Here is a 20,622-nt window from a genome sequence, read left to right as displayed (position 1 = left end):
GCTTTGAAGGAAGCTTGAGAATGAGAGCTGTGATCTGGTGGTAAGGATGAAGTGCATTCTAGGGCTCAGAGACAGTCTGGGCAAAGGCATGGAAGTGGGAGTTAGAAGGTTGTTTGAGGCAACAGCAGGTAGGCTGATTTTTTTTGTGTGTGTGTGAGGCAGTTGGGGTTAAGTGACTTGCCCAGGGTCACACAACTAGTAAGTATCAAGTGTCTGAGGCCGTACTTGAACTCAGGTCCTCCTGACTCCAGGGCTGGTGCTCTATCCACTGCGCCACCTAGCTGTCCTGGTAGGCTGATTTTTATCTCCTTCAAAGATAGTTTGTCATGACAGCAACTTCTTAACTCTTTCCAACTCCATTTAGAATACATCTGCTCAGTTTTGGGGCTCCTAGTGTAATATGGACAGTGCAAATGATGACTCTTTTGGGATCTTTAGTTTTATGTAGTGATTCCACTTCGTTTGGTTGAGAAATTTGGTCTTTGATGTGGAGCAAGAGAAGAGCCTTTCTGACAAAGGGAGACTAAAACCCAGCTTTCCAAATGAGACAAAAATGGGACCTTGTGCAATGAAACATGAATTCATCGTCTTTTTCCTCTATCCCAGTTTCAGTTAATCTCCTAACAGCTGTTTCCAGCTGCCTTTTGGCATCTGCCCAGCTCCCAGGGAATGGCTGTAGTGACTCACAGGCCTGGCTTGGTTTTCTTGATGGTCTGAATCCGGCTTCTCAAAGCTAGCTTGGGGAAGGCAGCAGAAGGGAAAGGACATATTTGATTGCACTGGAGTGGATTTCCTCAGGGCCATTATTTTGTTAAAATAGTTTTGGCCTTGATTTAGTTAATCATTTATCTGCTAAGTGATTCTAGAGAAAAATATTATTGTTGGGGGATGGAATGAGATGGATGGGGTGGGGTCAGTAGATAAGGAAAGGGAAAGGAGAGAGTTGTGAATTTTATGGTAATTAGACAGTGTTTCCTTTACTACCTAAAGCCTGTTTCCATTTCCCCTCAACCCCTCTACACACTCTTTTGTCTCCTTCCCTTTCCAGTAGATGAAGTGCTGTTTGCAGTTTTCCAAGCTATTGGACAGATATAGGTAGGAAAGCTTGCAGTTGGGACAGCTCATACATTGTTGGTTCTGCCCACCCTGGTTCCTCATGTTGATGGGATTTTGTGGGAAGAGTGAATTTATCAGTGTCCCAGGATAGTTATTAGTTACCTTTTTCTGACTGGAATGGGAATAGGAAATCAGATTTAAATATGCACTTGCATGAGCTTTGTATACAGTAAAGAGAATGCTAGGCAGGTCAGTAGGAGTCTCCTAATAAAATATCTTTCAGGGTATATGAAACTCTTCACTTTTTTAAAATAGTATTTAATTTTTTCCAATTACATGTAAAGAGAGTTTTCAACATTCAATTCTGTAAGATTTTGAGTTCCAAATTTTTTTCCTCCCTCCTCCCTCCCCAAGACAGCAAGCAGTCTGATATAGTTTATAGAGTACAATCATGTTAAACATATTTCTACATTGTGAAAGAAGAATTAGAACAAAAGGGGAAAATCACAAGAAAGAAGAAACAAAAAACCAAAGAGAGTGAAAATAGTATGCTTCAATCTGCATTCAGACTCCACAGTTCTTTCTCTGGATGTGGAGAGCATTTTCTATCATGAGACTTTTGGAATTGTCTTGAATCATTGTGTTGCTGTTACTATGTACAATGTTCTCCTGGTTTTGCTCACTTCACTCATCATCAGTTCATATAAGTCTTTCCAGGTTTTTCTGAAATCTTCCTGCTCTTCCTTTCCTTCCCTTCCCCTTCCCCTTCCCCTTCCCCTGAATCCAAGGCTGGTGCTTTATCCACTGTGCCACCTAGCTGCCCCCTGCTCATCATTTCTTATAACACAATAGTATTCCATTTCATTCATATACCACATCTTGTTTAGCCATTCCCCAAGTGATCCCTTCAACTTCCTATTCTTTGCCACAAACTTTTCACTTTCACTTCCTTGGTCTTCAAGCCTTGAAGGGCCAGGGCCACTCCTTCCTGGCCATACTTTCTTTTCCCACTGTGCATTCAACTGTGACCCATTTTCTGTTCTCCCGGCATAAGAGCTGACCTACCTGAATGCCATTGATCGTGGTAATGGGGCAAGTGGTGGCAGTGATGTGGGGGTGTCTGGTCTTCAGCCAAAGCCTTTCCGCTTCATCTAGATGTTGGGCCCCCTATGGCACTTATAACATGCCTATTCTTTCCTTGAGTGCTTCCAAGCCCTAACTCCTGCCTAGAATTGAAAATGGCTCAGTTGGCTAAGGTAACCACAGCTTAAATAAGACCATGAGAGGCTCCTGCTCTGTCTTTGTAGAAGTGTTTTAGGCACTAGTTTACAGGCGTAGATTTTTAGATGTACTCTGGGCCTTGGTTGAGCTATTGTGTATGTAGTGTAAAGGAAAGACAGAAGACTTGGGTTTAAGACACTTGGGCCATTCACTAGCTGGGTAACTGTGAACAAATTACTTACACCCTTGGAACTTCTGTTTTCCTCATCTGTATTTGGAACAACATTGTACCATTACGATATATTGCAAAGGGAAGCTATGGGGTACAGTACAAAAGTCATGGCTTTGAATCAGAGGCTCTCGGTTCAAATCCCACCTTTGATGCTTAATACTGGTGTGACCTTGGGTAAGTCACTTAACTTTCTTGGGCCTCAGTTTCCTCTGGTATCGTTTGAGGTATGTGGCTACGTTTACTTAATTCCACTGGAGGATGCCAGGAACTCGGAAAATACCTAGTATTTTGTTATATGAAGAAACTCAAATCCAGGCCTGTTATCTTTCTCATGCACTTAGCACTTCGCATATGATTTCTTACAGCTTCCCTATTCTGTGTCTTCCCCCTTTGGTTTGAACCTAAGCTGTGTCCCTCATAGTTATGTGCCCTGTGGGTTGATTTTGTGTTGTGGTACAAAAGGAGCATTAATGGTGTGGTACTTGGGTCTTGGCTCTGCTGCTCCCTTATTTTGTGTCCTGGAACATGACTTCCTCTTCCTTCATCTTTTTTGTTTTGTTTTTGTTTTTGCAGGGCAATGGGGGTTAAGTGACTTGTCCAGGGTCACACAGCTAGTAAGTGTCAAGTATCTGAGGCCAGATTTGAACTCAGGTCCTCCTGAATCCAGGGCCAGTGCTTTATCCACTGTGCCACCTAGCTGCCCTCTCTTCCTTCATCTTTTGCAAAGGAATTAGACTAAAATGAGAAACCCTGTGTGAGTTTACTCCCAGTTCTAATATTCCATGGGTCTCTGAAGATAGCACCCTAGGTGTATACACTGAAAACATGTATTGATGTAGTTATCTCTGTTTGCAATCACAGTATGAAAACTAGAAAAGGACCTTGAGGCAGCTTGGCATAGTGGATGGACAGGCATCTTTTGGAGGAGGAAGTCCTGGGTTCGAGTGTAGGCCTCTGAGGCCTCACATGTGCTGGCTGTGGGATGCTGGGCAAGGCAGCCGGGTATTTCATCTCTGTGTTCTCAGAAAGTTTCCAGACAGCTGCTGATCTGCCTTAGCAGAGAAGAGCTTTTCACTGGAAATTTCCTACAACAGCTTCATCATAGGTCTAGACCAGACCAAAATGGGGGACCCTTCTCTAAGTCTGTCACATGGACAGTGTTTGGACTGAGTGGTTGTCTGGATGTTTGGTACTTTCCTTGAGAGAACCATTTCAAGTAGTTGAATTTGTAGTCCAAAGTGCTCGTACCCCCCCCCCCCCCTTTTTTTTTTTAACACATTATCCTCTTTCCTTCTTTTTGAAAACAAAGCTATGGCTGGGTTTCATAAAGGCCAACAGGGAAAAGACTTCTTAGGTCTGTTCTCATCAGTTCTCACTGATAGCTGATATTTCTCAGTCTTTGGCAAGTGATCAGCTGCAGCTGTATTGTGCTTTTTGGAGAATCTCTTTCATGGATCTTCTTGTCTTAAAAGTAGAAGAAAACTGTCTTCCTTCTGAGACTTTTGTGAACTTGCTCTGGTCACAGATCCAGGATAGGGCACAAGGACAGTATGACAGGGTTGTGGCCTTGCGTTTGAGGTACTGCTGTAGTGTTATATGAATTCATGATGAATTGGTTGTTAAGCATAAGAAGGATCTATTCATTATATAATTAATTGCCTTTGAATTTTCATGACATTCTTTTATCACTCATATGAATGGAGTCATTGCCTGTTTATTGGGTTGAATTCCACAAAATCATTGTTGTTGGTTCTTCTGATGAATTTGGGAAATGATTTATTTGTTAATGATTTTGAACTTGTGAACTTTGGCTGTGGTATAGGGAGATTATGGGTGGGTAATTAATGAACTAAATGTATAATTATGAGCATAAATGTTTGTTATAGAGGTAATTATTCATTGTATATTCAGTTCAACAGTTCAACAAATAAATATTTACCCAGGTTAACTTTTTTCTTCTCTCTTGCAAGATTTCTTTCTAGGCAAAATGGTATACTCTCTGACTCCTGTTCTTGACTTGATCTTTTTGCCTTTGCTGGCCTATATGCATGAAATAGATTCCTTGCCCTTCTTTTCTGCCTACTAAATTTCTTCCTATTTTTCAAGGCCCAGTTCAGATATTACCTCCTCTTTGAAGCCATTCCTGATGACTTTAGAAGAAATTCTTACTCTTTTTCAAATTTCTGCAAGCATGTTGCTTGGCTTCTTTTAAAAAAAAATTAGATTCTACCCAGCTGTTTACATACATGTTGGGTTTCCTCTTAGTCTGTAAACTGCTTTCGGGCAGGGATTGTGGTTTTTTGTTCTTCTTTTGTATCCACAGGGCCTAGCATAGTAACAATTTTACAAAAAAATGTTTTTACAAAACATTTGTTGAATTGAGTCTAATTTTGGGGGGGGTTGTTTTGTTTTTGTTTTTGTTTTTTTACGGGGCAGTAAGGGTTAAGTGACTTGCCCAGGGTCACAGAGCTAGTAAGTGTCAAGTGTCTAAGGCTGGATTTGAACTCAGGTACTCCTGAATCCAGGGCTGGTGCTTTATTCACTGTGCCACCTAGCTGCCCGAATTGAATCTAATCTAAAAAAAAATCATATTTAAATTCTGAAGTCAAACACCAAATAAAATGAGCATTTCCACATGCATAGTAAGTAGAGTAAAAAAAAAATTGTACATGAATCTGCAAATTTATGTACAACTTGCTTTCCTCTTTAAATATATCACAAATTCAAAAACCTAATTAAAAAACTATCCTGCTTATCTGTGATGCTTTCTGATCTTCTGTTTTTTCCTATATATATCTACATCTGTTTATCTATCTATAAATGCTTCATTGAACCTCTTTCCTTGCTTTTATTTTTCTTTCTTTTTATTGGCTATTTTACTCTTTCTCCAAGAAAAGAAAAAAATACCCTTAAGAAATTTGCATGGTCAAGCAAAACAATCCCTCACATTTACTGTGGGATTGAATCTAACTTGCTAAGGTCCTGTTATGGGCCATGCACTGTATTAGATGCAGGGCACACAAAGATGAAATAACACATTTTCTGCCTATTATTTAATGGGAGAAATAAGATGAGACATGTACACAATTGTAAAACAAAGTAGATTATGTGTGTGAAGGAGAAGTTCCGACAAAGTGATCACTGCTTTCTGCTCCAAGTTCAGGCTGGTTTCCTTCCCAGAAGACACAGCAGTGCGAGTTGAGGACCAGTCTTTTCATTCTCAAGACTATTATGGGGATAAAGTGATCTTTTAAAAAAAAAATGGAAGAACTCCATGGTGAAAAAAGAGAAAAAACGTATCTGAAGTGGCAACCTGAATCAGGAGATCCGAAGGTAAGGGAATGTGACCTAGAAGAGAAAGGAAAGACAGTACATTGAACATTTGGAGCTGCATAATAGATCCCTGCACAATGGGGACTTAACCCCCCCCCCCCCCAGCAGGAATGTAGTTGTTTGTCTTCCAAGGAATGATGTTAATCAATCACCAAGCATTTATTGAGTGCCTCCTAGGTGCCTCAGGTACTGGGTTGGGGATCCAAAAAGAGAAAAAAAGAAATCCTTGCCTCCAAGGATTTCACAGTGCAGTGGAGAGATAACTATATATACAAAAGATATGTACACGGGGCAGCTAGGTGGCGCAGTGGATAGAGCACCGGCCCTGGATTCAGGAGGACCTGAGTTCAAATCCGGGCTCAGACACTTGACGCTTACTAGCTGTGTGACCCTGGGCAAGTCACTTAACCCCAATTGCTTCACAAAAAAAAAAAGAAAAGGAAAAAAAAGATATGTACAGGATAAATTGGACATAATCTCAGAGAGAAGGCATCAAGAATATAGGGGGATGGGGGCAGCTAGGTGGTGCAGTGGATAAAGCACCCACCCTGGATTCAGGAGGACCTGAGTTCAAATTTGGCCGCAGACACTTGACACTTACTAGCTGTGTGACCCTGGGCAAGTCACTTAACCCTCATTGCCCTGCAAAAAAACCCCAAAAGAATATAGGGGGATGAGGAAAGGCATCTTGTAGAAGATAGAACTTTAGCCCAAGATTTAAAGGAGGTAAAGATGAGAGTATTCCAGGCATGGGAGACTGCCAGGGAGTATGCCTGGAGTTTGGAGATGGAGCGTCATACATAAGAAATAGTCACGAAACTGGTGTTACTCGAGGGGAGAAGGCATCAGAAGATTGGAACTTGTTAAGGGCTCCCCTGAATTTGTCTTTTTGAGTTGTCATATTTTCCAGAAACACTGGACCCAGAGCATTCAGGAGGCCCTGACTGTGTCAAGAATGAAGCTCCCCCTTAGCTGACATAATTTCTTGTTGCACTGCAAGATGGACTCCCTGTGTGTCCTTGAGAGGCAAGACAGTCTTTGCCAGGCTGGGATAATGCTTGTGCAACTGGGATTCTTTGTAGATAAGCAGATCCTCTTTTTGTAGTTTTAGCAGTTTCCAAGGGAAAAGAATGAGGCTTTTGCAATCACCTTGCTCCTCCCTGTGGGGAGTGGCCTCCTCCTTTTTTCCCACCTTTGCTGTGCCATTCTCCCTCCCTTGTTATGCCCCTCCCTGGTATCCCCTCCTTCCTTTTTCCTGCTATTACAAAACTGTAAACTTATGTACAATCAAGGAACCTGTTGAGTTCCCATGCATGTTCGTTTCTCTTGTAATAAACCTGGTTTTCACATGTCGCATGACATCGTCTTTGGCCATTGACAAAGCAGGGTATAAAAGGCTTTAATTGTCTAGGGGAGGATTTGACTTTTGATTTGGAAGTGGTTGGGAACCATAGCAGTTACTTGCACTTTAGGAAGACTGTTTTAACAGCTGAGTGAAGGAAGGCCTAGAGCGGAGAAAGCCTTTTGGCAGGGAGACCATCTGGCTGGCTACTGTCCAGTAGGGAGGGATGAGAGCTGCACGGGGGGCTGGCTGACAGTGTCAGAAAAGAAGAGTATGTATGCTGGGAGAGGGTATGAAGGCAGAATCGACAGGACTTGGTAACAGAGTAGACATGGAGGGGTAAGAATCAAGAATAGCACCCGAATTGTGAACCCCCAGGTCTGGGAGGGTGGAAGGTTTCCTCACACCGATAGGAAAATTGGTAAGAGGGAGGGTTAGGGGGGAAAGATAATGAGTTCCGTTTTGGACGTGTTGGGCTTAAATTGTCTACAGGACATCCAGTCTAAGCTATCCAGTAGACAACGGGAGATTGGAGGCTAGAGGTCAGCAGAGATGTTAGAGCTGACCAAGTAGATGTGGAAATCATTAGCCCAGAGATGATCATTGAATCCCATTGAGGCTGATGAGATCACCAAGTGAACAAGTCTAGAGGGAGAAGCAGCCTAAGCACTAGCCTTGGAGGCTAGCTGTGGCTAGTCAGCACGAGCTGGGTGAAGGTGCAGTGAAGGGGCTGAGAAGCGTGATCAGGTAGGTAGGAGGAGAACCAATAGAAAGAAGCGTATCAGGAACCTAGAGAGATGAGAGGAGCAGGGAGCAGAGAGTAGTTGGCAGGGCCAGAGGCTGCTGAGAGGTACCCAAGAGTGAGGCTCAGGGAAAGGCCATTGGGTTTGCTAATGAAGAGATCTCTGAAGCCACATGCAGAAAGTCTAGGGAAAGGTGAGGGAGGGGAGATACCTGTTGTGGAGGCCATCTCGAGGACTTGAGCCACAAAAGAGAGGAGAGATGTGGGGACATGGCTCAAGACAGGGGAGACAGAGATGTGTTTGCAGGCAGTTGGGAAGCAGCCAGTAGACGGGGGAGGGAGTGAAGATAAGTGACTGAAGGGATGAGGGGCCAGTCTGCTAAAAGAGACAGACCAGAGTGAGGTCACTTTGTCATGTAGAAGTTAACCTTGGCTAGGAGAAAGATCACCTCTCTGTGAGACTGGGGTGAAAGAGAAGATGCAGGGATGGCATCTGAGTTAGAATAGGAGGGCAGAGGCGGGAGCTATTGGTCTCAGTTTTTTTCCAGTGAAATTTGGAGGAAGGTTCTCCATTGAGGGTGAGGGAGGGGAAGCCATGGGCTGTTTGAAGAGGGGTGAAAACGTTTAGTGAGGTAATTAGACTTTTAAATACCCCATCCTTCTGCTGATCCCGGAGGGGAACTTTGTAAGGCACATCATAGAAAAATTGGATTTTGGAATCATTGATCTAGCTTCGATCTGCATCCATGGTAGTAGGCTAGAACTTGTTCTAAATTGTTACCTTGTTAACCTGTTTATTGAGTTGGGGGAACAAGGATGTGTGTGCATGTCATGGCTTGTGCTTGGGCTTATTCTTCCCATCTCCTCTGATGGCCACAAAGGCATTAGTGCAAGGAGGGCTTTCTGTAGAGAAGATGTTTCTGAATAAAGCCCTGTGTGTTTTATTTGCTCAGCACTCAGTAAGAAAATGAGTTATTTTCTAGGGTTTGGGCTTTGATGTTTCTGTTCTCTACCGCCCTTCCAGGAAAGGCCTGTGTCTTTTACAGGGGCAAGATCATTGCTTCTACCACCTCCAGGATTGCCGGCCCCCCTCCGCCCCTCCCCCCCCAAGCCAAGTCTCAGTTTGCTGTGATGGGTGGTGTTGAGTGAATGAGAGACTGAAGTATTCAGTCTCCTTCCTTGCCTGCTGTTTATAACGGATTCCCACCGTCATTGCAATGTATTATCCAATCGCATTTTCAGCGATTCTTTTGCTTTGTATCCTATAGAAGCCAGTTCCTCTATCTGTGCATATGTGTTTGTATCAGATGAGGGTGTTTGTTTTAGTACATGTAATTAGAAACCAGGTGCTTCAGATTCAGGTCCAGACTTCAGAAATATGATGAAATGAAGTTATTGCGTGTGTGGTTGGTGTGAAGGATGCTTCTGCAGACAGAGACAGAGAGATATTGGGGTCTCCTGGCAGTATAGGGAAGAAGGAGGGGATGACGGGTGAGTACACGGAAGAGGCTTTGAGGTCTGGAAGGGAGATGAACTCCTTGTTTCGATAGATGGTCTCAGTGTTTACTTAGGAAGCTGGGATAAGGTGGGAGCTAGGAGCTTGAGGACAGCAGCCCGACCAGCCCCTGACAGAGGGTAACAGAGCTCTTCTTAGTAGTCCTATACTGAGCTTGTGAGGTGACCTTTTGGAATTTCAGGTCTTCACTAGACCAGGGCTTCTTAAACTTTTTCCACTCTCGACCTCTTTTTGCCTGAGAAATTTTTACACAACCCCGGGTATACAGGTAGATAAATAGGTCTCCATAACCTTTTTTTTTTTTTTTAAAGTGAGGCAATTGGGGTTAAGTGACTTACCCAGGGTCACACAGCTAGTAAGTGTTAAATGTCTGAGGTCGGATTTGAACTCAGGTCCTCCTGACTCCAGGGCCGGTGCTCTATCCACTGCACCACCTAGCCGCCCCTCCATAACCTTTTTTTTTTTTTTTTTTTAGTGAGGCAATTGGGGTTAAGTGACTTGCCCAGGGTCACACAGCTAGTAAGTGTTAAGTGTCTGAGGCTGGATTTGAACCCAGGTACTCCTGACTCCAGGGCCGGTGCTCTATCCACTGCGCCACCTAGCTGCCCCCCTCCATAACCTTTTATTGCCAAATTTTTTGTTACCCCCACATTCAGTTACATGACCCCATATGGGGTCACAACCCACAGTTTAAGAACTCTGACATCTCTGATTCTTCCCAGTAGAACCAAAAGAAACCATGACGTTGAAGGAAAGAAAGCTTGCCCAGTATTTGGGTCTCTTTTAGGGCCCGGCTCTTTTGTCTCAGGGAAGACTCTAGTTTGGCCAAGGACATCAGCCAGAAAGAAGACAACCCCTTAGCGAACCTTATAAAAAAGTTTTCATGAGTATGTTCAGTTTGATTTGTGGCAGAATATGAGATAGAATATAGGCTTCTCAGCCTGGCGTTTAAAACCCTTGACAATATACAACCTTCTCAACGTTTCCCCCAGCTACTCTCTTACATATTTTACATTTCAGCAAAACTGGATCCCTGAACTAGATGGTCTGGCTCCTGCCTCCTTGCTTTCATTTACATAAGCAGCCCCCACGTGTGGTATGGCGTGTGTTCACTTGTCTTTGCCTCTTAGATTCTTTTCTTCCATTTTAATTCAGGCCTCTTCTGGAAAAGCTTCTCTGATTCTTTCCTGTCCCCCACAACTCTGTTGTTAGCAGCCTCCCTTAGGAGGAGAAAGAGAAGGGCATCTAAGCAGGAGGGGCTGTGTGTGTGTGTGTGTGTGTGTGTGTGTGTGTGTGTGTGTGTGTTTATTTGTATTTACCATTATCATGACTGTTGGCCTTGCATTCCTTTGGGCTTGCCATTCTCCAGGGATAATTATACGGGGCCCTACTTTGTCCTGCTGCCAGCTAAAATAGATGCTGGTGTTTCATGCCTGACTGAGTGCTGAATGATTTCTCTGTTAGCAGTGGTAGTATAACTGTGGGCAGCCCGCTTCGTGTTACCTGAAGTTTTTAGGATTCTCTGGGGCAGAGAGAAAAATGATGCTCTATTGTCTAATTCAAACCCATCCTGGTGGCTGCAATGAAAAGGGAACGGGCAGGAGGGAAATAAGCTGCCACCGAGTGACAGACAGAATGGGAAAGTGAGGCCCAAATGTATGTGGATGGGTGGGCTATCTGTAACCCCAGGGCTGGCCCAGTCTTAGATGCAGTGCACAGATCCTTCATATCTGCTTGTTGAGTGATTAAAGAGCCTGAGAGTTAATTGCACCTACACTCGGGCTGGCCTCCCAAGCAAAGGATATTTGGGCCCTTGGGCAGAGGGAGCTGGGAGAGTTGCATAGTACGGTACAGTGGGATATTTCTTATGTTTGTCATATTCAAAACTAACAACATAGGATATTTTAGATAGATTTGGGCTCCACTTAATGTGTGGGAAATTAAGAAGAACTAGCAAGATTGTAATGTTCACTGGGCTGCTCAGATCTAACAGACTTTGGGGCAGGACTTAGTTTGGTGAACCATCTGACTTACCAGAATTCCCGGGAGTTAGGGTGGTGGTTCTTGGGCCAGTGTGGAGATTTAGGTCTCCTGGAATGGGTAGACAGCCTAGTTAAAAATTTGATGGATCATTCATCTTGTGGCATTGCATACCAGTAGGATTTTCAGCAGAAAGAACATGGGTGTATATATGTCTGTTGTTTGTAAAAATCGGAGCCATACTGAATACCACCATTCCCTTTGGACTTTAAATGATTGGTGAATCAGCAGAAAATTCCCTGAAGCCACTTTGGGTTTGACTGATGGTGAGCCCACTTCCTCTGGGAATAATTGAGCCAGGGTTGTATACAAAACATGGTCTGTGGGCTAGGGTAGAGATGGAGACTGCTTTTTTTCTATGCTTCTTTCTTTCTGTTGTGCTCAAAGTGACCTGAGGGAAATCCATTGCCTGTTTTATCTTCCCTTCTTCCAGTGAAAGATACGGGGATGTTTGCACCACATATATCTCAGATATTATTGGAGCACAATCTTTGAATGAAAGACGCTGAGAATCTCAGAGTCCTAAAGGAAGGCCAAAGAGTAAACTCAGTCACCCTCAGTCATGGAATTTATGGTCTCTGATGAAGGAAAGAGATAAGGCTCATCCTAGGTGTGAGCTTGAAGGGTTGGAGTTACAGACATCTGAAAACCAGGGCTATACAGAGGAGAAACCTGGATTGAGGGGGGACCAAAGGTTCAGAACCCCAGGTTAGGACAGAACTTGCCACAGTGGCTGAAGACTCCCAGAGAGAAAGGGAAAGGCAGTGGGCACATCTTTGGTAAATTGAGAGTGCAGAGACTAGCTCAGAGTAGACTCCTCTGTCTAGAAGGCACTTTACTGATTAGACGGACGGAGCTGCTCATTGGACTGAGGAACTGCACAGAGCTTTGTCCAAGAGGATACAGCGTGTTAGCGGCAGAACTGGAACCCCAAATGAGGCTTCTAGAAGGAGTTTGGAGAGGAAGTACCAGAGTATCAGACCCAAGGGAGGCTCTAGTTTAAGGGCTCAGAGGGACTTCCAACCCTTTCATTTTACTGGAGAGCAGACAAGCCTAGGGAGCTTTATAAGGCACTCACCCTTTGTTTGTTTGTTTGTTTTTTAGGTGCTTAATAAATATTTATTGATACATTAAAAAGTAAAAATAAACATAATATTTCTAATTAGTTTTTATACTAATACCATATGACTTAATATTTGGTGCAAAAATTATTTGGAAACAGCTTTCAAACCTTTCCTATTATCATCTTTTTCATATACTTTCAATTTATACTGAATGCCTTTTTCTTCCTGAACATCAGTAAGAATACCTGGATATTCTGGGAGAAGTTTATATTTCTTTGGATCAATCTATGGAAAAAATGTGTCACACTCAAATTCTCGCAAAATTCTTGTCACAAACAATCACTGATGACCAGATTTCTTCATTGCTTCCTTATAAACAGAGCTGCCTCCAACTATCCAAATCATGCCCACTTTATTTGCTAGTTCTGGAAGTTCAAGAAGGTCTAATGCATCATCCAGACTTTTGGTAAGATAATGAGTTCCAGGAGGAGGTTCCTTCAGTTCTCTACTGAGAACTAAATTAATTCTGTCTTTTAAAGGTCAATTCTTCTCAGAAATGGAGAACCAGGTCTTCTTCCCCATTATCAACAGGTTCTGTTTACCTTCTACTGAAGGAGTTGTAGTCATTTTCTAGAAGTACTTGAATTCATTCCTGAGTGGGGGCTAGGGCAGGTCTCTGTTCTTCCCTATGCCCATGTTCTGGGATATGGCGACAATGCAGTTGATCAGACGTACCATGTTTGCAAGCAGTCAGCTTCTAGGCACTCTCCCTTTGTCACATGGGCAGTAAGGAGCAGAAAGTTGAAGAGCTGGGGTTTAAACCCATATTTTCTCCACTGTACCGGATACTATGGGGTCTTAAGCTGGGAAACAAGGAATTAGTTTTGAACAGAAACCATTGGTTCATTTGACAAATATGAAATACCTACTATGTGTAAGTGCTGTGCTGGAAATTCTGGAGGTACAGACGCAGAAAGGACATGAGGCCGCAGCTTGGTCTATAGGAGGGATTAGGCAGAAGTGGTTATAATACAGTTGAATGTGATTTGTGCATATGTTTGGAGCAAGTTGTTGGAAGAGTTCTGAGGAATGGTGAGGCATCATGGTGGGGAGCAGTTCATTTCACCTGGGTTGGATTTCATCAAGTGGGAATTGTTATGATGGGGCAGAACACGTTATAGATGCAGGTGTAGTTGTGAACCAAGGGATAGAGATGGGAAAGATTAAATGGGTTCAGAGAATAGGGAAGTGTGAGTGAGATTTTCCTTACCCCTTAAATATGAGAGATTTAATTGTGATAGTAATCAGTATAATAGACTATAAATGGTGATTTAGTCAAGATTAAGTGTTCTTTTATTTCATAAGTTAATATTATAGCACAGAGCATAGATATTATATAATTATTCTTTATGTACTCATATATTCTTTTTTATTTATTTTTTATTTTTTAGTAAGGCAGTTGGGGTTAAGTGACTTGCCCAGGGTCACACAGCTAGTAAGTGTTAAGTGTCTGAGGTCGGATTTGAACTCAGGTACTCCTGATTTCAGGGCCGGTGCTCTATCCACTGCGCCACCTAGCTGCCCCCTTTAAAAAATTAAAAAAAAATTTTTTTTTTATTTGTACTCGTATATTCTTTAAGCCAATGCAGCAATGTGTTTTCAGGTATCAATGAATTGTGAACTTGATCTTGTTCTGGATAACTAAGTCCCCTTTACTGTGTTCATTGTGGTACATGGTAGTTAACCAAGGCCCTAAAGATAGTATTTTCTAAGCTGGAGGGACCCATAAACATTAGCGGTCATGACCAACCAGAACACCTTGTCATATGTATGGACCCTTACTCCTCAAGCTGATGTCCTAGATGGTCAACCAGTCAGCTAAAAGGACATGACCTTTGTATCTAAAGTTGATGTCCTCCCTGTTCATTAACAATTAAAGGAACATCTGTAAGAGTCCTAGCATCACGACAGAAGGAGCAAAGGGTACCTGAAGAAGAGGAAGGAGGAAGACGTAAAGCCAGGAAGCCTGATTTGAAGCAGCTGATGGAGGCCCTTGGATGGATGGGGTTTATTTGGTAGTGAATGGAGAACAGTGGAAGGTTTTTGAAGTGAAGAATGATGTGGTCAGAGATCTACATCAGAAATCCTGCTGCTTACGAACGTTTCTATGGTGCTTCTTCTCCATGGCAGCAGTGCTGTGCAGTGGATTCTACTGTTATTATCATATCCATTTTATAGACCAAGAAACCAAAGGACTGAGACATTGTGACTTGTCTGTGGTTATGCAGCCATTCCAGAGCAGAGTGGGGTCCACACTCAGGTCTTGTTATCTGGAGAAGAAATGGGAGCCAGGGAGATTGTTGAGGAAGTTATTGTGGTTATGACAGCTGCTACTTTGTTTTATAGACTTCACAAGAATCTTATGAGGAGGGTAATATAAGTATTATTTCCATCTTACAGAGGTGGAAACTGAGGCTCAGGGGAAGTCAGGTGACTTAACCAGTCATAGAGTTTGTATGGGACTCTCAGGATTCCAAATCCAGTGCTTGCAACCCTCTCTAGGCAAAAAAGTAAGAGGGGCCTGCTTTGGGCTGGTGGCACGGGAATGATGTCATGGTCAGACTATATGTACCCTTGATTGGATTTGAGGGTGAGGCGGAGGGAGAGATCTGAGAACTCACGAGGGCATGAGCTTGGGAGACTAGATAGATGGGCTGGTGCTGTAATGAACAGAAATGAAAGATAGTGGAAATAGGCTTTGGAGGAAAATGAAGAGTTCCATTTTCTATATATTGAGGTGCCACTGGGACTTGGCAACACACAATCAGTAAACATTTATTAAGTGCCAGTCACTGTGCTAAGTGCTGGGATACAATCAAAGATAAGACAGATCTTGCTCTTCAGGAGCTCTGGTCTAATGGGGGAGACATCATGGAAAAAACCATCCACAGACAAAATGCCTACAGAATAAACTGGAGATGCCAGAGGGAAGCTACTGGCATTAAGGGGGATTGGAAAAGGTTTCTTGTACATGTAGATGGGTTGGAGCTAGGACTTGAAGAAAGTCAGGAGTGGGGAGATGAGGAGGGGGTTGATTACAAACACTTGAGCTGAGCCTTCAAGAAAGGAGAGGAGGGGCAGCTAGGTGTTGCAGTGGATAGAGCACTGGCCTTTGAGTCAGAAGGACCTGAGTTCAAATCCGGCCTCAGACACCTGACACTTACTAGCTGTGTGACCCTGGGCAAGTCACTTAACCCCAATTGCCTCACCAAAAAAAAAAAAGAAAGGAGAGGATTCTGAAAGTCAGGAATGAGGAGAAAAAGGGAGAGGGAGAGGTTTGGGATTAGACTTGGGTGCAGGAAGCTTTAGGGAAAGTATTTCCCTTCTCCTTTTTATTCTTGAATGACAACCATTAAGAGTGAACTTAAGATCTACCAGCCACAAGCCAGCATTGTGGGTTCTTTCCCCATTTATCAGAGACCTTTTTGGTGTTTTGCTCCTCACATTAGTAAATACTGCTATGGAGGGAGAGGGGCAAGGGAAGGGGGAGAAAGAGGAGGAGGAAGAGGAGGGGGAGGTAGAGGAGGTAGAGGGAGTCTTGAGTCTCTTCTTCCCCCAAACCCAGAAGCAGAGCTCCATGAATATTGAACTTGAACGTATTTATAAAGAGCTCTCTCTTTAAGAAAGAAGCTGGTATGGAGTTTTGATTGGCCTGGCTGCTGATGTTTGTCACAAAGGATCTTGGCTGCTCCACTGTTGTTCAAAGCTGAGTTGGGAGTCATTCTACATGCCAACTTCCTCATCCCTCATTTGAGGTGTATTCGTGTTTAGGGAGGGCCAACTAGATCCCTTCTGTACCTTGTATATATCTTCTACAGATGAGCTTCCCCCCCCCCCCCCCAGGAGCAAGTATGACACTGCTATTTCTGGGACTCCAACTCACTGCTTCTGTTTCTCTCTTCTCTCTGAGGGTATTTCCTTCCCTGACAGGTTAAGGAGCTTTACCCTGTGTTCAGAGATCACAGGGAAGAGGATCATAAGATTTCAGAGTTTGAAGGGACCTTTTACTGATGATGCAACAGAGGCCCCAAGAGTTGAGGTGACTACTATTAAGTAAGTGGTATAGTCCGATTTTAACCTGGGTCTTCTGACTTCAGATCCATTACCCTTTCCATTTACAGTGCAAAGGGGGTCCGCTCTAGAGCTGGGCTGCATTTGGGAACTCATCGATCAGCTCAGTTACTAGAAATTGTGCTGTTTCAGGGCTTAGGCCCATTCTCTTATTTGTAATACATATTCAGATGAGAAAAGATCAAAACAGAAGAAGGAAAAACCAACTTCTTCCTTTAGAGGGTGTGTAGGAATGGAGGAGGGCAAATCCCCAAAAGAATTAATTTTGGCCAAGAAGAAATCCTGCCATTCCTGTTGTTACCCAGGGCTAGTGTTGTGTGTTTCAGTGATAATCCCCTAACTTTACACTTGCTTTTCCAGTTCTTAATTCCCTAGAGCTCTGCAGGGCAAGCAGTCTGTTTCAACCTGTCCCAGGTATAACTTTGCCTTTGGTCACAACATTCTTTGTATCAGTTGTCAACCTGATGGCAGTTGTGGCCCTGGAGAGAAGTTTGTGGTGAGCCCTGTGCTTTCTCTCTTGGACCCTTAACTGACCATTTAAATTTGTTGGCTTAATAAATACCACACCCTGCCCAGTGCCAGTCTTTCAACTTTGCAGACACTGTGTTCCTCAGAACGTTGATGTGTTTTAACAGTATATAAAACAAAATAAAAACAAACCACTAGTAGCCTGTAAGGGAAAGAAGGAAATGACAGGCAGACGCCTGGAATGGGCAAGGATTTGGGCCAACTGAAGTGACGTGGCTGGGGGCACTTTTCTCCCAGTGCCACTCGGCTGGAAGGCCTGTGACATGCCAGAGGTTTCTTCCCGTTTTTTCTTTTAAAGGACTTTGTTTTTGCCATTCTCTTGGTAGAGAGAGCTGGCCATTGTGAAAAGAACCCTGACTTTGGGGGAACTTGGCGTCCTTTGCTGGCTGTGTGACCATGGGCAAGTCACTCAGCCTTCTGTGCTCTATAGGGTTATAAATCACGGGACCTTCAACACTGTTTGTCCAGCCCTCTCACTCTGCACCTGAGGGAGGGGAGGTGGAGAAGGGCTACATGACTCGTGCAAGGCGAGATCTGCAGGAGGGAGCAGAGTCTGTGTCCTGAGTTCTTGTTCTTTCTGCTACATCTCAAGTTTTCTTACCTGTTTAATGAGGAAGTTGGTTTCTTTGATTTCTGAGGGCCTGCCAGTCATGTGAGCCTACCCCATAGACACAGCTGGCAAAAAGAAGCAAGAAGGGTCAATATAAGGGGCTTCTTGATCTATCAGAAACCTAGTACTATAATCTGGAACAAGGTGGAAGCTTCTCTGTTAAGCACAAAGAGGGAATTATGTTTTAGTAGCTTGCAAGTATGATGTATACTTACAAGCTAGTGGAGTATGTGTAAGCTCTACTCGTTTCCTGAATGCCTTGAAGGTTTCCATTGTTGTCATTCAGTCATTTCAATCATGTCTAACTTTTTGTAACCCCACTTGGGGTTTTCTTGGCAAAGATACCGTTTCCTTCTCCAGCTCATTTTACAGGTGAGGAAACTGAGGCAAATGAGGTGAAGTGACTTGCCCAGGGTGTAATGATTAGAATGACGCCACCTGCTGGAGAGCTACTATAGGAAAGCTCCGTCATGAGGAGAAGGTGTCTGAGGACAAGCCATGTTCCTTTTCTTTGCCGTCAGGAAGTGATGTTTGCTTGTGGGAGGAAGAGGGGGCAAGGCTGGCTCTCTCGTTTTTTTGTTTTGTTTTGTTTGTTTTGTTTTTTTCCCACCAGGAGTCTGGTGGAGAGTGGAGCTAGGAACTCTTTCTCCCTTTAATAGATAGAGGAATCTAGGCCTTTCTCTCTCCCTTCACCAAATTCTTATTCTCCTTAATAAATGCTTAAAAGTCTAAACTCTTGCTAAAGCTAATAATTTTTTGGCGACCACTCATTAGATATTTTAGACAGACTAGCTAGAATTTTAGCACCTTACAAGGTCTGAGTAAGCGTCTGAGGCTGGATTTGAACTGAGGTCTTCCTGATCAGGCCCAGTGCTCTAGCCACTGCTTCATCACTGGATTTGGAGTTAAAGGACCTGGTTCTTAGGGACATTTAAGGTTTGACTGACAAAGACTATTTCATGTGGTCCATGCTCAGGGCACCCACTCCCCTCCCTCCCCGCCCCTGCCAGTTACTTTGCACTTAATTTGTACATATTTGGAATCTACTTGTCTGGGTACATGCTCTCATCTGTTCCGGCCTCCCCCGCCAACACTGAAAGCAGGGATCATTTGGCTTTTGCTCTCTACGCCCCCATGTCCAGCGAGTGCCTAGCACACAGCATGCAGGTCATAAATGCTTGTAAGCTTCTACAAAAGCCCATGTGATCTGAAAGAAAGAGCACTGAAGTGGAAATCAGTGAACCTGGATTCCAGCCAGCCAGTCAAGAATTATGTATTAAGCACCTACTATGTGCTAGGCCCTAGAGATACAAAGAAAACCAAAAGATAGCTCCTGCCCTCAAGGAGCTCACAGTCTAACTGTGGAGACAACAGGCAAACAAATATGTACAAAACAAACACTAGACTGGATAAACTGGAAATCATTAAGAGAGGGAAAGCACTAGAATGATGAGGGCTTAGGAAAGGCTTCCTGTGGAAGGTAGGATTTCAGTTGAGATTTGAAGGAAGCCAGGAAAACCAGAAGGCAGAGATGGGAAGGCAGAGGGTTCCAGGGCTGGGGGGACAGGCAGAAAAAAGTGTCTAAAGCCAAGAGCTGGAGTGTCTTGTTCTCAGAACAGCCGGGTCAGTTTCACTGCATTGAAGAGTGCAGGGATGTGGAGGGTGTGGGGGAGGGAGGCAGTAAGGAGCCAGTGGAGCTGACCAAATAGGGGGATAAATGGAAGACAGGCTGGAGGAGGGAGGCAGGGAGACCGAGCAGCAGGCTCTTTAGTAATCAAGGGGTGCTAGCAGTGTCAGAGGAGAAAGCTCTGCATTACCTGGCCAAGTCATTGAACCTCTCTCTCCTTAGTCCGGTGAAGTGGGTGGAGTGCTGCTTCTGGAGACAGGAAGACCTGAGTTCAGATCTGTGAGCCCTTGGGCAAATCGCTCCACCTCTGTTTGCCTAAAAAGCCCCTCTTGGGTCACTGCCTCGTCATGGCAGAAGAGTTTTTGTAACTCAGTGAAACTATGAGCCATTCTGTGCAGGGTTTCCCAATACGGACAGGTCATAGTGGAGAGCTCTGACAAAGAAAGAGGCCATCCACTGGAGAAGCACATGGCAAACCACCCCAGGATCTTTGCCAAGAAAACCCCATGGAAAAAATAGTCCATGGGGTCACAAAGCATCGGACACGACTGACTGAACAACAAGAAATCTTGGACTGCCATTTTTTCAGAAAGCACCAAGATCAAGTTTTTTTTGTTTGTCTTGTCTTGTCTTGTTTTTTTAGTAAAAACAGACTTTTTTTTGGAAAAATATATCTTGACATTTTAACTTAGGTTAAATTTTTTTTTTTTAGTATTAGAATTGAATAATAGTTAGCATTTCTATAGTACTTTAAGGTTTCCAAAGGGCTTTACATGTGTTAATCTCATTTGGTCCTCACCACAACCCTGGGAGGTCAGTGCAGTTATTATCCCTTTATGACAGATGAGGAAATTGAGGCAGACAGAGAGAGATTCAGTGACTGGTCCATCACCACACAACTAATAAATATCTTGAAGCAGAGTTTGAGTTCAGGTATTCCCAAGTCAAACAAACCACTTTGATTTGTTGCTTATCCATTAGGGGAGACCTAAGGGAGAAAATACTTGCATTAAAAAAAAGCTTTATAAGAATCATTTAAATCCTTAAAAAACAAAAAACAAAAAACAACTCAGTAGGTGACTTTGATTACACAAAACTGGCATTTCTTTTTAAAGTAGGACTGTGTAAAAAAAGGGAATTTTAATTTAGTTCAGTTTCAGTTGTACTGCTATGGGGGCCT

General features: G+C 43.5%; 1 protein-coding gene and 1 pseudogene across 26 annotated transcripts in view; one reads left to right on the top strand and one right to left on the bottom strand.

Moving 5' to 3' along the window:
* The window catches only part of RBFOX2 (RNA binding fox-1 homolog 2), a 305,017-nt gene that overhangs the window by 35,081 nt on the left and 249,314 nt on the right, over positions 1-20,622 (top strand). The window lies entirely within an intron of this gene.
* Positions 12,691-13,299, bottom strand: LOC122727969 (annotated as a pseudogene).

Source organism: Dromiciops gliroides, chromosome 5 (genome assembly GCF_019393635.1).
Source record: "Dromiciops gliroides isolate mDroGli1 chromosome 5, mDroGli1.pri, whole genome shotgun sequence".
NCBI classification, from domain to species: Eukaryota; Metazoa; Chordata; class Mammalia; order Microbiotheria; family Microbiotheriidae; genus Dromiciops; species Dromiciops gliroides.
The sequence above is the reverse complement of the archived record's forward strand: the minus strand, read 5'-3'. Positions and strand labels throughout refer to the sequence as shown.